The following is an 18,244-nucleotide window of genomic DNA, read 5'->3' on the forward strand; positions in this document are numbered from 1 at the left end:
CACCAACTGTTACTACCAGGACGCCAAACTGTTACTACCAGGACACCAACTGTTACTACAGGACACCAACTGTTACTACCAGGACGCCAACTGTTACTACCAGGACACCAACTGTTACTACCAGGACACCAACTGTTACTACCAGGACACCAACTGTTACTACCAGGACACCAACTGTTACTACCAGGACACCAACTGTTACTACCAGGACACCAAACTGTTACTACCAGGACACCAACTGTTACTACAGGACACCAACTACTGTTACTACCAGGACACCAACTGTTACTACCAGGACACCAAACTGTTACTACCAGGACACCAACTGTTACTACCAGGACACCAACTGTTACTACCAGGACGCCAACTGTTACTACCAGGACACCAACTGTTACTACCAGGACGCCAAACTGTTACTACCAGGACACCAAACTGTTACTACCAGGACACCAACTGTTACTACCAGGACACCAACTGTTACTACCAGGACACCAACTGTTACTACCAGGACACCAACTGTTACTACCAGACGCCAACTGTTACTACCAGGACACCAACTGTTACTACCAGGACACACTGTTATTACCAGGACACCAACTGTTACTACCAGGACACCAACTACTGTTACTACCAGGACACCAACTGTTACTACCAGGACACCAACTGTTACTACCAGGACACCAACTGTTACTACCAGGTCACCAACTGTTACTACCAGGACACCAACTGTTACTACCAGGACACCAACTGAACTGTTACTACAGGACACAAACTGTTACTACCTGGACACAACTGTTACTACCAGGACACCAACAACTGTTACTACCAGGACACCAACTGTTACTACCAGGACGCCAACTGTTACTACCAGGACACCAACTGTTACAACCAGGACACCAACTGTTACTACCAGGACACCAACAACTGTTACTACCAGGACCAACTGTTACTACCAGGACACCAACTACTGTTACTACCAGGACACCAACTGTTACTACCAGGACACCAACTGTTACTACCAGGACACCAACTGTTACTACCAGGACACCAAACTGTTACTACCAGGACCAACTGTTACTACCAGGACACCAACTGTTACTACCAGGACACCAACTGTTACTACCAGGACACAACAACTGTTACTACCAGGACACCAACTGTTACTACCAGGACGCCAACTGTTACTACCAGGACACCAACTACTGTTACTACCAGGACACCAACTGTTACTACCAGGACACCAACTGTTACTACCAGGACACCAACTGTTACTACCAGACACAACTGTTACTACCAGGACACCAACACTGTTACTACCAGGACACCAACTGTTACTACCAGGACACCAACTGTTACTACCAGACGCCAACTGTTACTACCAGGACACCAACTGTTACTACCAGGACACCAACTGTTACTACAGACACCAACTGTTACTACCAGGACGCCAACTGTTACTACCAGGACACCAAACTGTTACTACCAGGACGACAACTGTTACTACCAGGACACCAACTGTTACTACCAGGACGCCAACTGTTACTACCAGGACACCAACTGTTACTACCACGACACCTAACTGTTACTACCAGGACACCAACTACTGTTACTACCAGGACACCAAACTGTTACTACCAAGACACCAACTGTTACTATCAGGACACCAACACTGTACTACCAGGACACCAACTACTGTTACTACCAGGGCCCAACTGTTACTACCAGGACGCCAACTGTTACTACCAGGACACCAACTGTTACTACCAGGACACCAACTGTTACTACAGGACCAACTGTTACTACCAGGACACCAAAACTGTTACTACCAGGACACCAACTGTTACTACCAGGACACCAAACTTACTACCAGGACACCAACTGTTACTACCAGACGCCAACTGTTACTACCAGGACACCAACTGTTACTACCAGGACGCCAACTGTTACTACCAGGACACCAACTACTGTTACTACCAGGACACAACTGTTACTACCAGGACACCAACTGTTACTACCAGGACACCAACTGTTACTACCAGGACACCAACTGTTACTACCAGACGCCAACTGTTACTACCAGGACACCAAACTGTTACTACCAGGACCAACTGTTACTACCAGGACACAACTGTTACTACCAGGACACCAACTGTTACTACCAGGACACCAACTGTTACTACCAGGACACCAACTGTTACTACCAGGACACCAACTGTTACTACCAGGACGCCAACTGTTACTACCAGGACACCAACTGTTACTACCAGGACACCAACTGTTACTACCAGGACGCCAACTGTTACTACCAGGACACCAACTGTTACTACCAGGACACCAACTGTTACTACCAGGACACCAACTGTTACTACCAGGACACCAAACTGTTACTACCAGGACACCAACTGTTACTACCAGGACACAAACTGTTACTACCAGGACACCAACTGTTACTACCAGGACACCAACTACTGTTACTACCAGGACACCAACTGTTACTACCAGGACACCAACTGTTACTACCAGGACACCAACTGTTACTACCAGGACACCAACTGTACTACCAGGACACCAACTGTTACTACCAGGACACCAACTGTTACTACCAGGACACCAACTGTTACTACCAGGACACCAACTGTTACTACCAGGACACCAACTGTTACTACCAGGACACCACTGTTACTACCAGGACACCAACTGTTACTACCAGGACACCAACTGTTACTACCAGGACACCAACTGTTACTACCAGGACGCCAACTGTTACTACCAGGACACCAACTGTTACTCCAGGACACCAACTGTTACTACCAGGACACCAACTGTTACTACCACGACACCAACTGTTACTACCAGGAACCAAACTGTTACTACCAGGACACAACTGTTACTACCAGGACGACAACTGTTACTACCAGGACACCAACTGTTACTACCAGGACGCCAACTGTTACTACCAGGACACCAACTGTACTACCAGGACACCAACTGTTACTACCAGGACACCAAACTGTTACTACCAGGACACCAACTGTTACTACCAGACACCAACTGTTACTACCAGGACACCAACTACTGTTACTACCAGGACACCAACTGTTACTACCAGGCGCAACTGTTACTACCAGGACACCAACTGTTACTACCAGGACACAACTGTTACTACCAGGACACCAACTGTTACTACCAGGACGCCAACTGTTACTACCAGGACAGCAACTACTGTTACTACCAGGACACCAACTGTTACTACCAGGTCACCAACTGTTACTACCAGGACACCAATTTACTACCATGACCAATTGTTACTACCAGGACACCAACTGTTACTACCAGGACACCAACTGTTACTACCAGGACACCAACTGTTACTACCAGGACACCAACTGTTACTACCAGGACACCAACTGTTACTACCAGGACACCAACTGTTACTACCAAGACGCCAACTGTTACTACCAGGACACCAACTGTTACTACCAGGACACCAACTGTTACTACCACGACACCAACTGTTACTACCAGGACGCCAACTGTTACTACCAGGACACCAACTGTTACTACCAGGACGACCAACTGTTACTACCAGGACACCAACTGTTACTACCAGGACACCAACTGTTACTACCAGGACACCAACTGCTACTACCACGACACAACTGTTACTACCAGGACACCAACTACGTTACTACCAGGACACCAACTGTTACTACCAAGACACCAACTGTTACTATCAGGACGCCAACTACTGTACTACCAGGACACCAAACTGTTACTACCAGGCACCAACTGTTACTACCAGGACGCCAACTGTTACTACCAGGACACCAACTGTTACTACCAGGACACCAACTGTTACTACCAGGACCAACTGTTACTACCAGGACACAACTACTGTTACTACCAGGACACCAACTGTTACTACCAGGTCACCAACTGTTACTACCAGGACACCAACTTTACTACCAGGACACCAACTGTTACTACCAGGACACCAACTGTTACTACCAGGACGCCAACTGTTACTACCAGGACACCAACTACTGTTACTACCAGGACACCAACTGTTACTACCAGGACACCAACTGTTAACTACCAGGACACCAACTGTTACTACCAGGACACCAACTGTTACTACCAGGACGCCAACTGTTACTACCAGGACACCAACTGTTACTACCAGGACGCCAACTGTTATACCAGGACACCAACTGTTACTACCAGGACACCAACTACGTTACTACCAGGACACCAACTGTTACTACCAGGACACCAACTGTTACTACCAGGACACCAACTGTTACTACCAGGACACCAACTGTTACTACCAGGACACCAACTGTTACTACCAGGACACCAACTGTTACTACCAGGACACCAACTGTTACTACAGGACACAACTGTTACTACCCAGGACACAACTGTTACTACCAGGACACCAACTGTTACTACCAGGACACCAACTGTTACTACCAGGACCAACTGTTACTACCAGGACACCAACTGTTACTACCAGGACACCAAACTGTTACTACCAGACACCAACATTGTTACTACCAGGACACCAACTGTTACTACCAGGACACCAACTACTGTTACTAGACAAGACACCAACTGTTACTACCAGGACACCAACTGTTACTACCAGGACACCAACAGTTACTACCAGGACGCCAACTGTTACTACCAGGACACCAACTACTGTTACTACCAGGACACCAACTGTTACTACCAGGACACCAACTGTTACTACCACGACACCAAACTGTTACTACCAGGACGCCAACTGTTACTACCAGGACACCAACTGTTACTACCAGGACGACAACTGTTACTACCAGGACACCAACTGTTACTACCAGGACGCCAACTGTTACTACCAGGACACCAACTGTTACTACCACGACACTAACTGTTACTACCAGGACACCAACTACTGTTACTACCAGGACACCAACTGTTACTACCAGACCAACTGTTACTATCAGGACACCAACTACTGTTACTACCAGGACACAAACTGTTACTACCAGGCGCCAACTGTTACTACCAGGACGCCAACTGTTACTACCAGGACACCAACTGTTACTACCAGGACACCAACTGTTACTACCAGGACGCCAACTGTTACTACCAGGACACCAAACTGTTACTACCAGGACACCAACTGTTACTACCAGGTCACCAACTGTTACTACCAGGACACCAACTGTTACTACCAGGACGCCAACTGTTACTACCAGGACACCAACTGTTACTACCAGGACCAACTGTTACTACCAGGACACCAACTACTGTTACTACCAGGACACCAACTGTTACTACCAGGACACCAACTGTTACTACCAGGACACCAACTGTTACTACCAGGACCAACTGTTACTACCAAGGACGCCAACTGTTACTACCAGGACACCAACTGTTACTACCAGGACGCCAACTGTTACTACCAGGACACCAACTGTTAACCAGGACACCAACTACTGTTACTACCAGGACACCAACTGTTACTACCAGGACACCAACTGTTACTACCAGGACACCAACTGTTACTACCAGGACACCAACTGTTACTACCAGGACACCAACTGTTACTACAGGACACAAACTGTTACTACCAGGACAACAACTTTACTACCAGGACACCAACAACTGTTACTACCAGGACACCAACTGTTACTACCAGGACGCCAACTGTTACTACCAGGACACCAACTGTTACTACCAGGACACCAACTGTTACTACCAGGACACCAACTGATACTACCAGGACACCAACTGTTACTACCAGGACACCAACTACTGTTACTACCAGGACACCAACTGTTACTACCAGGACACCAACTGTTACTACCAGGACACCAACTGTTACTACCAGGACACCAACTGTTACTACCAGGACACCAACTGTTACTACCAGGACACCAACTGTTACTACCAGGACACCAACTGTTACTACCAGGACACCAAACTGTTACTACCAGGACGCCAACTGTTACTACCAGGACGCCAACTGTTACTACCAGGACACCAACTACTGTTACTACCAGGACACCAACTGTTACTACCAGGACACCAACTGTTACTACCAGGACACCAACTGTTACTACCAGGACACCAACTGTTACTACCAGGACGCCAACTGTTACTACCAGGACACCAACTGTTACTACCAGGACGACAACTGTTACTACCAGGACACCAACTGTTACTACCAGGACGCCAACTGTTACTACCAGGACACCAACTGTTACTACCACGACACAACGTTACTACCAGGACACCAACTACTGTTACTACCAGGACACCAACTGTTACTACCAGGACACCAACTGTTACTATCAGGACACCAACTACTGTTACTACCAGGACACCAACTACTGTTACTACCAGGGCGCCCCACTGTTACTACCAGGACGCCAACGGTTAACTACCAGAGATCAACCAACTGTTACTACCAGAGGACCACACCAACTGTTACTACCAGGACGCCAACTGTTACTACCAGGACACCAACTACTGTTACTACCAGGACACCAACTTTTACTACCAGGACACCAACTGTTACTACCAGGACACCAAACTGTTACTACCAGGACGCCAACTGTTACTACCAGGACACCAACTGTTACTACCAGGACGCCAACTGTTACTACCAGGACACCAAACTGTTACTACCAGGACACAACCAACTGTTACTATTACTACCAGGACACCAACTGTTACTACCAGGACACCAACTGTTACTACCAGGACACAAACTGTTACTACCAGAACCCAACTGTTACTACCAGGACACCAACTGTTACTACCAGGACACCAACTGTTACTACCAGGACACAAACTGTTACTACCAGGGACACCAACTTGTTACATACCAGGGACACCAACGGTTACTACCAGGACACCAACTTTTACTACCAGGACAGCCAACTGTTACTACCAGGACACCAACTGTTACTACCAGGACACCAACTGGTTACTACCAGGACACCAAAACTGTTACTACCAGGACAACAACTGTTACTACCAGGACACCCAACAACTGTTACTACCAGGACACAAACTGTTACTACCAGGACGCCACTGTTACTACCAGGACACCAACTGTTACTACCAGGACACCAACTGTTACTACACCAGGACACCACACTGATACTACCAGGACACCAACTGTTACTACCAGGACACCAACTACTGGTTAACTACCAGGACACCAACTGTTACTACCAGGACACCAAACTGTTACTACCAGGACACCAACTGTTAGCTACCAGGACACCAACTGTTACTACCAGGACACACAACTGTTACTACCAGGACACCAACTGTTACTACCAGGACACCAACTGTTACTACCAGGACAACCACACCTGTTTACTACCAGGAAACCACTGGTTACATACCAGGACACCAACTGTTACTACCAGGACACCAACTACTGTTACTACCAGGACACCACTGTTACTACCAGGACACCAACTGTTACTACCAGGACACCAAACTGTTACTACCAGGACACCAACTGTTACTACCAGGACACCAACTGTTACTACCAGGACCAACTGTTACTACCAGGACCAACTGTTACTACCAGGACACCAACTGTTACTACCAGGACACCAACTGTTACTACCAGGACACAACACTGTTACTACCAGGACACCAACTGTTACTACCAGGACACAAACTGTTACTACCAGGACACCAAACTGTTACTACCAGGACACCAACTGTTACTACCAGGACACCAACTGTTACTACCAGGACACCAACTGTTACTACCAGGACACCAACTACTGTTACTACCAGGACACCAACAACTGATACTACCAGGACACCAACTGTTACTACCAGGACACCAACTACTGTTACTACCAGGACACCAACTGTTACTACCAGGACACCAACTGTTACTACCAGGACACCAACAGTTACTACCAGGACGCCAACTGTTACTACCAGGACACCAACAACTGTTACTACCAGGACACCAACTGTTACTACCAGGACACCAAACTGTTACTACCAGGACACCAACTGTTACTACCAGGACGCCAACTGTTACTACCAGGACACCAACTGTTACTACCAGGACACAACTGTACTACCAGGACACCAACTGTTGCTACCAGGACGCCAACTGTTACTACCAGGACACCAAACTGCTACTACCACGACACAACTGTTACTACCAGGACACCAACAATCTGTTACTACCAGGACACCAACTGTTACTACCAGGACACCAACTGTTACTACCAGGACACCAAACTGTTACTACCAGGACACAACTGTTACTACCAGGACACCAACTGTTACTACCAGGACACCAACTACTGTTACTACCAGGACACCAACTGTTACTACCAGGACACCAACTGTTACTACCAGGACACAAACTGTACTACCAGGACACCAACTGTTACTACCAGGACACCAACTGTTACTACCAGGACACCAACTGTTACTACCAGGACACCAACTGTTACTACCAGGACACAACTGTTACTACCAGGACGCCAACTGTTACTACCAGGACACCAACTGTTACTACCAGGACACCAACTGTTACTACCAGGACACCAACTGTTACTACCAGGACGCCAACTGTTACTACCAGGACCCAACTGTTACTACCAGGACACCAACTGTTACTACCAGGACACCAACTGTTACTACCAGGACACCAACTGTTACTACCGGACGCCAACTGTTACTACCAGGACACCAACTGTTACTACCAGGACACAACTGTTACTACCAGGACACCAACTGTTACTACCAGGACGCCAACTGTTACTACCAGGACACCAACTGTTACTACCACGACACAACTGTTACTACCAGGACACCAACTACTGTTACTACCAGGACACCCTACTGTTACTACCAGGACGCCAACTGTTACTACCAGGACGCCAACTGTTACTACCAGGACACCAACTGTTCTACCAGGACACCAACTGTTTACTACCAGGACGCCAACTGTTACTACCAGGACACCAACTACTGTTACTACCAGGACACCAACTGTTACTACCAGGTCACCAACTGTTACTACCAGGACACCAACTGTTACTACCAGGACGCCAACTGTTACTACCAGGACACCAACTGTTACTACCAGGACGCCAAATGTTACTACCAGGACACCAACTACTGTTACTACCAGGACACCAACTGTTACTACCAGGACACCAACTGTTACTACCAGGACACCAACTGTTACTACCAGGACACCAACTGTTACTACCAAGACGCCAACTGTTACTACCAGGACACCAACTGTTACTACCAGGACGCCAACGGTTATTACCAGGACACCAACTGTTACTACCAGGACACGAACTACTGTTACTACCAGGACACCAACTGTTTCTACCAGGACACCAACTGTTACTACCAGGACACCAACTGTTACTACCAGGACACCAACTGTTACTACCAGGACACCAACTGTTACTACGAGGACACAAACTGTTACTACCTGGACAACAACTTTTACTACCAGGACACCAACAACTGTTTACTACCAGGATACCAACTGTTACTACCAGGACGCCAACTGTTACTACCAGGACACCAACTGTTACAACCAGGACACCAACTGTTACTACCAGGACACCAACAACTGATACTACCAGGACACCAACTGTTACTACCAGGACACCAACTACTGTTACTACCAGGACACCAACTGTTACTACCAGGACACCAACTGTTACTACCAGGACACCAACTGTTACTACCAGGACACCAACTGTTACTACCAGGACTCCAACTGTTACTACCAGGACACCAACTGTTACTACCAGGACACCAACTGTTACTACCAGGACACCAACAACTGTTACTACCAGGACACCAACTGTTACTACCAGGACGCCAACTGTTACTACCAGGACACCAACTACTGTTACTACCAGGACACCAACTGTTACTACCAGGACACCAACTGTTACTACCCGGACACCAACTGTTACTACCACGACACCAACTGTTACTACCAGGACGCCAACTGTTACTACCAGGACACCAACTGTTACTACCAGGACGACAACTGTTACTACCAGGACACCAACTGTTACTACCAGGACGCCAACTGTTACTACCAGGACACCAACTGTTACTACCACGACACTAACTGTTACTACCAGGACACCAACTACTGTTACTACCAGGACACCAACTGTTACTACCAAGACACCAACTGTTACTATCAGGACACCAACTACTGTTACTACCAGGACACCAACTACTGTTACTACCAGGGCGCCAACTGTTACTACCAGGACGCCAACGGTTACTACCAGGACACCAACTGTTACTACCAGGACACCAACTGTTACTACAAGGACGCCAACTGTTACTACCAGGACACCAACTACTGTTTCTACCAGGACACCAACTTTTACTACCAGGACACCAACTGTTACTACCAGGACACCAACTGTTACTACCAGGACGCCAACTGTTACTACCAGGACACCAACTGTTACTACCAGGACGCCAACTGTTACTACCAGGACACCAACTACTGTTACTACCAGGACACCAACTGTTACTACCAGGACTCCAACTGTTACTACCAAGACGCCAACTGTTACTACCAGGACACCAACTGTTACTACCAGGACGCCAACGGTTATTACCAGGACACCAACTGTTACTACCAGGACACCAACTACTGTTACTACCAGGACACCAACTGTTACTACCAAGGACACCAACTGTTACTACCAGGACACCAACTGTTACTACCAGGACACCAACTGTTACTACCAGGACACCAACTGTTACTACCAGGACGCCAACGGTTATTACCAGGACACCAACTGTTACTACCAGGACACCAACTACTGTTACTACCAGGACACCAACTGTTACTACCAGGACACCAACTGTTACTACCAGGACACCAACTGTTACTACCAGGACACCAACTGTTACTACCAGGACACCAACTGTTACTACCAGGACACCAACTGTTACTACCAGGACACCAACAACTGATACTACCAGGACACCAACAACTGTTACTACCAGGACACCAACTGTTACTACCAGGACGACAACTGTTACTACCAGGACACCAACTGATACTACCAGGACACCAACTGTTACTACCAGGACACCAACAACTGATACTACCAGGACACCAACTGTTACTACCAGGACACCAACTACTGTTACTACCAGGACACCAACTGTTACTACCAGGAAACCAACAGTTACTACCAGGACGCCAACTGTTACTACCAGGACACCAACTACTGTTACTACCAGGACACCAACTGTTACTACCAGGACACCAACTGTTACTACCACGACACCATCTGTTACTACCAGGACGCCAACTGTTACTACCAGGACACCAACTGTTACTACCAGGACGACAACTGTTACTACCAGGACACCAACTGTTACTACCAGGACGCCAACTGTTACTACCAGGACACCAACTGCTACTACCACGACACTAACTGTTACTACCAGGACACCAACTACTGTTACTACCAGGACACCAATTGTTACTACCAAGACACCAACTGTTACTATCAGGACACCAACTACTGTTACTACCAGGACACCAACTACTGTTACTACCAGGGCGCCAACTGTTACTACCAGGACGCCAACTGTTACTACCAGGACACCAACTGTTACTACCAGGACACCAACTGATACTACCAGGACGCCAACTGTTACTATCAGGACACCAACTACTGTTACTACCAGGACACCAACTGTTACTACCAGGTCACCAACTGTTACTACCAGGACACCAACTGTTACTACCAGGACGCCAACTGTTACTACCAGGACACCAACTGTTACTACCAGGACGCCAACTGTTACTACCAGGACACCAACTACTGTTACTACCAGGACACCAACTGTTACTACCAGGACACCAACTGTTACTACCAGGACACCAACTGTTACTACCAGGACACCAACTGTTACTACCAAGACGCCAACTGTTACTACCAGGACACCAACTGTTACTACCAGGACGCCAACGGTTATTACCAGGACACCAACTGTTACTACCAGGACACCAACTGTTACTACCAGGACACCAACTGTTACTACCAGGACACCAACTGTTACTACCAGGACACCAACTGTTACTACCAGGACACCAACAACTGATACTACCAGGACACCAACTGTTACTACCAGGACACCAACTACTGTTACTACCAGGACACCAACTGTTACTACCAGGACACCAACTGTTACTACCAGGACACCAACAGTTACTACCAGGACGCCAACTGTTGCTACCAGGACACCAACTACTGTTACTACCAGGACACCAACAACTGATACTACCAGGACACCAACTGTTACTACCAGGACACCAACTACTGTTACTACCAGGACACCAACTGTTACTACCAGGACACCAACTGTTACTACCAGGACACCAACAGTTACTACCAGGACGCCAACTGTTGCTACCAGGACACCAACTACTGTTACTACCAGGACACCAACTGTTACTACCAGGACACCAACTGTTACTACCACGACACCAACTGTTACTACCAGGACGCCAACTGTTACTACCAGGTCACCAACTGTTACTACCAGGACGACAACTGCTACTACCAGGACACCAACTGTTACTACCAGGACGCCAACTGTTACTACCAGGACACCAACTGCTACTACCACGACACTAACTGTTACTACCAGGACACCAACTACTGTTACTACCAGGACACCAACTGTTACTACCAAGACACCAACTGTTACTACCAGGACACCAACTACTGTTACTACCAGGACACCAACTGTTACTACCAGGACACCAACTGTTACTACCAGGACACCAACTACTGTTACTACCAGGACACCAACTGTTACTACCAGGACACCAACTGTTACTACCAGGACACCAACTGTTACTACCAGGACACCAACTGTTACTACCAGGACACCAACTACTGTTACTACCAGGACACCAACTGTTACTACCAGGACACCAACTGTTACTACCAGGACACCAACTGTTACTACCAGGACGCCAACTGTTACTACCAGGACACCAACTGTTACTACCAGGACACCAACTGTTACTACCAGGACACCAACAGTTACTACCAGGACGCCAACTGTTGCTACCAGGACACCAACTACTGTTACTACCAGGACACCAACTGTTACTACCAGGACACCAACTGTTACTACCACGACACCAACTGTTACTACCAGGACGCCAACTGTTACTACCAGGTCACCAACTGTTACTACCAGGACGACAACTGCTACTACCAGGACACCAACTGTTACTACCAGGACGCCAACTGTTACTACCAGGACACCAACTGCTACTACCACGACACTAACTGTTACTACCAGGACACCAACTACTGTTACTACCAGGACACCAACTACTGTTACTACCAGGGCGCCAACTGTTACTACCAGGACGCCAACTGTTACTACCAGGACACCAACTGTTTCTACCAGGACACCAACTGTTACTACCAGGACGCCAACTGTTACTACCAGGACACCAACTACTGTTACTACCAGGACACCAACTGTTACTACCAGGTCACCAACTGTTACTACCAGGACACCAACTGTTACTACCAGGACGCCAACTGTTACTACCAGGACACCAACTGTTACTACCAGGACGCCAAATGTTACTACCAGGACACCAACTACTGTTACTACCAGGACACCAACTGTTACTACCAGGACACCAACTGTTACTACCAGGACACCAACTGTTACTGACCAGGACACCAACTGTTACTACCAAGACGCCAACTGTTACTACCAGGACACCAACTGTTACTACCAGGACGCCAACGGTTATTACCAGGACACCAACTGTTACTACCAGGACACGAACTACTGTTACTACCAGGACACCAACTGTTTCTACCAGGACACCAACTGTTACTACCAGGACACCAACTGTTACTACCAGGACACCAACTGTTACTACCAGGACACCAACTGTTACTACGAGGACACAAACTGTTACTACCTGGACAACAACTTTTACTACCAGGACACCAACAACTGTTACTACCAGGATACCAACTGTTACTACCAGGACGCCAACTGTTACTACCAGGACACCAACTGTTACAACCAGGACACCAACTGTTACTACCAGGACACCAACAACTGATACTACCAGGACACCAACTGTTACTACCAGGACACCAACTACTGTTACTACCAGGACACCAACTGTTACTACCAGGACACCAACTGTTACTACCAGGACACCAACTGTTACTACCAGGACACCAACTGTTACTACCAGGACTCCAACTGTTACTACCAGGACACCAACTGTTACTACCAGGACACCAACTGTTACTACCAGGACACCAACAACTGTTACTACCAGGACACCAACTGTTACTACCAGGACGCCAACTGTTACTACCAGGACACCAACTACTGTTACTACCAGGACACCAACTGTTACTACCAGGACACCAACTGTTACTACCCGGACACCAACTGTTACTACCACGACACCAACTGTTACTACCAGGACGCCAACTGTTACTACCAGGACACCAACTGTTACTACCAGGACGACAACTGTTACTACCAGGACACCAACTGTTACTACCAGGACGCCAACTGTTACTACCAGGACACCAACTGTTACTACCACGACACTAACTGTTACTACCAGGACACCAACTACTGTTACTACCAGGACACCAACTGTTACTACCAAGACACCAACTGTTACTATCAGGACACCAACTACTGTTACTACCAGGACACCAACTACTGTTACTACCAGGGCGCCAACTGTTACTACCAGGACGCCAACGGTTACTACCAGGACACCAACTGTTACTACCAGGACACCAACTGTTACTACAAGGACGCCAACTGTTACTACCAGGACACCAACTACTGTTTCTACCAGGACACCAACTTTTACTACCAGGACACCAACTGTTACTACCAGGACACCAACTGTTACTACCAGGACGCCAACTGTTACTACCAGGACACCAACTGTTACTACCAGGACGCCAACTGTTACTACCAGGACACCAACTACTGTTACTACCAGGACACCAACTGTTACTACCAGGACTCCAACTGTTACTACCAAGACGCCAACTGTTACTACCAGGACACCAACTGTTACTACCAGGACGCCAACGGTTATTACCAGGACACCAACTGTTACTACCAGGACACCAACTACTGTTACTACCAGGACACCAACTGTTACTACCAGGACACCAACTGTTACTACCAGGACACCAACTGTTACTACCAGGACACCAACTGTTACTACCAGGACACCAACTGTTACTACCAGGACGCCAACGGTTATTACCAGGACACCAACTGTTACTACCAGGACACCAACTACTGTTACTACCAGGACACCAACTGTTACTACCAGGACACCAACTGTTACTACCAGGACACCAACTGTTACTACCAGGACACCAACTGTTACTACCAGGACACCAACTGTTACTACCAGGACACCAACTGTTACTACCAGGACACCAACAACTGATACTACCAGGACACCAACAACTGTTACTACCAGGACACCAACTGTTACTACCAGGACGACAACTGTTACTACCAGGACACCAACTGATACTACCAGGACACCAACTGTTACTACCAGGACACCAACAACTGATACTACCAGGACACCAACTGTTACTACCAGGACACCAACTACTGTTACTACCAGGACACCAACTGTTACTACCAGGAAACCAACAGTTACTACCAGGACGCCAACTGTTACTACCAGGACACCAACTACTGTTACTACCAGGACACCAACTGTTACTACCAGGACACCAACTGTTACTACCACGACACCATCTGTTACTACCAGGACGCCAACTGTTACTACCAGGACACCAACTGTTACTACCAGGACGACAACTGTTACTACCAGGACACCAACTGTTACTACCAGGACGCCAACTGTTACTACCAGGACACCAACTGCTACTACCACGACACTAACTGTTACTACCAGGACACCAACTACTGTTACTACCAGGACACCAATTGTTACTACCAAGACACCAACTGTTACTATCAGGACACCAACTACTGTTACTACCAGGACACCAACTACTGTTACTACCAGGGCGCCAACTGTTACTACCAGGACGCCAACTGTTACTACCAGGACACCAACTGTTACTACCAGGACACCAACTGATACTACCAGGACGCCAACTGTTACTATCAGGACACCAACTACTGTTACTACCAGGACACCAACTGTTACTACCAGGTCACCAACTGTTACTACCAGGACACCAACTGTTACTACCAGGACGCCAACTGTTACTACCAGGACACCAACTGTTACTACCAGGACGCCAACTGTTACTACCAGGACACCAACTACTGTTACTACCAGGACACCAACTGTTACTACCAGGACACCAACTGTTACTACCAGGACACCAACTGTTACTACCAGGACACCAACTGTTACTACCAAGACGCCAACTGTTACTACCAGGACACCAACTGTTACTACCAGGACGCCAACGGTTATTACCAGGACACCAACTGTTACTACCAGGACACCAACTGTTACTACCAGGACACCAACTGTTACTATCAGGACACCAACTGTTACTACCAGGACACCAACTGTTACTACCAGGACACCAACTGTTACTACGAGGACACAAACTGTTACTACCTGGACAACAACTGTTACTTCCAGGACACCAACAACTGTTACTACCAGGACACCAACTGTTACTACCAGGACGCCAACTGTTACTACCAGGACACCAACTGTTACAACCAGGACACCAACTGTTACTACCAGGACACCAACAACTGATACTACCAGGACACCAACTGTTACTACCAGGACACCAACTACTGTTACTACCAGGACACCAACTGTTACTACCAGGACACCAACTGTTACTACCAGGATACCAACTGTTACTACCAGGACACCAACTGTTACTACCAGGACACCAACTGTTACTACCAGGACACCAACTGTTACTACCAGGACACCAACTGTTACTACCAGGACACCAACAACTGTTACTACCAGGACACCAACTGTTACTACCAGGACGCCAACTGTTACTACCAGGACACCAACTGTTACTACCAGGACACCAACTGTTACTACCAGGACACCAACTGTTACTACCAGGACATTAACTGTTACTACCAGTACACCAACTGTTACTACCAGGACACCAACTGTTACTACCAGGACACCAACTGTTACTACCAGGACACCAACTACTGTTACTACCAGGACACCAACTGTTACTACCAGGACACTCTACTGTTTACTACCAGGACACCGACTGTTACTACCAGGACACCAACTGTTACTACCAGGACACCAACTGTTACTACCAGGACACCAACTGTTACTACCAAGGACACCAACTGTTACTACCAGGACACCAACTGTTACTACCAGGACACCAACTGTTACTACCAGGACACCAACTGTTACTACCAGGACACCAACTGTTACTACCAGGACACCAACTGTTACTACCAGGACACCAACAACTGATACTACCAGGACACCAACAACTGTTACTACCAGGACACCAACTGTTACTACCAGGACGACAACTGTTACTACCAGGACACCAACTGATACTACCAGGACACCAACTGTTACTACCAGGACACCAACAACTGATACTACCAGGACACCAACTGTTACTACCAGGACACCAACTACTGTTACTACCAGGACACCAACTGTTACTACCAGGAAACCAACAGTTACTACCAGGACGCCAACTGTTACTACCAGGACACCAACTACTGTTACTACCAGGACACCAACTGTTACTACCAGGACACCAACTGTTACTACCACGACACCATCTGTTACTACCAGGACGCCAACTGTTACTACCAGGACACCAACTGTTACTACCAGGACGACAACTGTTACTACCAGGACACCAACTGTTACTACCAGGACGCCAACTGTTACTACCAGGACACCAACTGCTACTACCACGACACTAACTGTTACTACCAGGACACCAACTACTGTTACTACCAGGACACCAACTGTTACTACCAAGACACCAACTGTTACTATCAGGACACCAACTACTGTTACTACCAGGACACCAACTACTGTTACTACCAGGGCGCCAACTGTTACTACCAGGACGCCAACTGTTACTACCAGGACACCAACTGTTACTACCAGGACACCAACTGATACTACCAG

The sequence above is a fragment of the Procambarus clarkii genome, chromosome 2 (assembly GCF_040958095.1).
Source record: "Procambarus clarkii isolate CNS0578487 chromosome 2, FALCON_Pclarkii_2.0, whole genome shotgun sequence".
In the NCBI taxonomy this organism is placed as follows: Eukaryota; Metazoa; Arthropoda; class Malacostraca; order Decapoda; family Cambaridae; genus Procambarus; species Procambarus clarkii.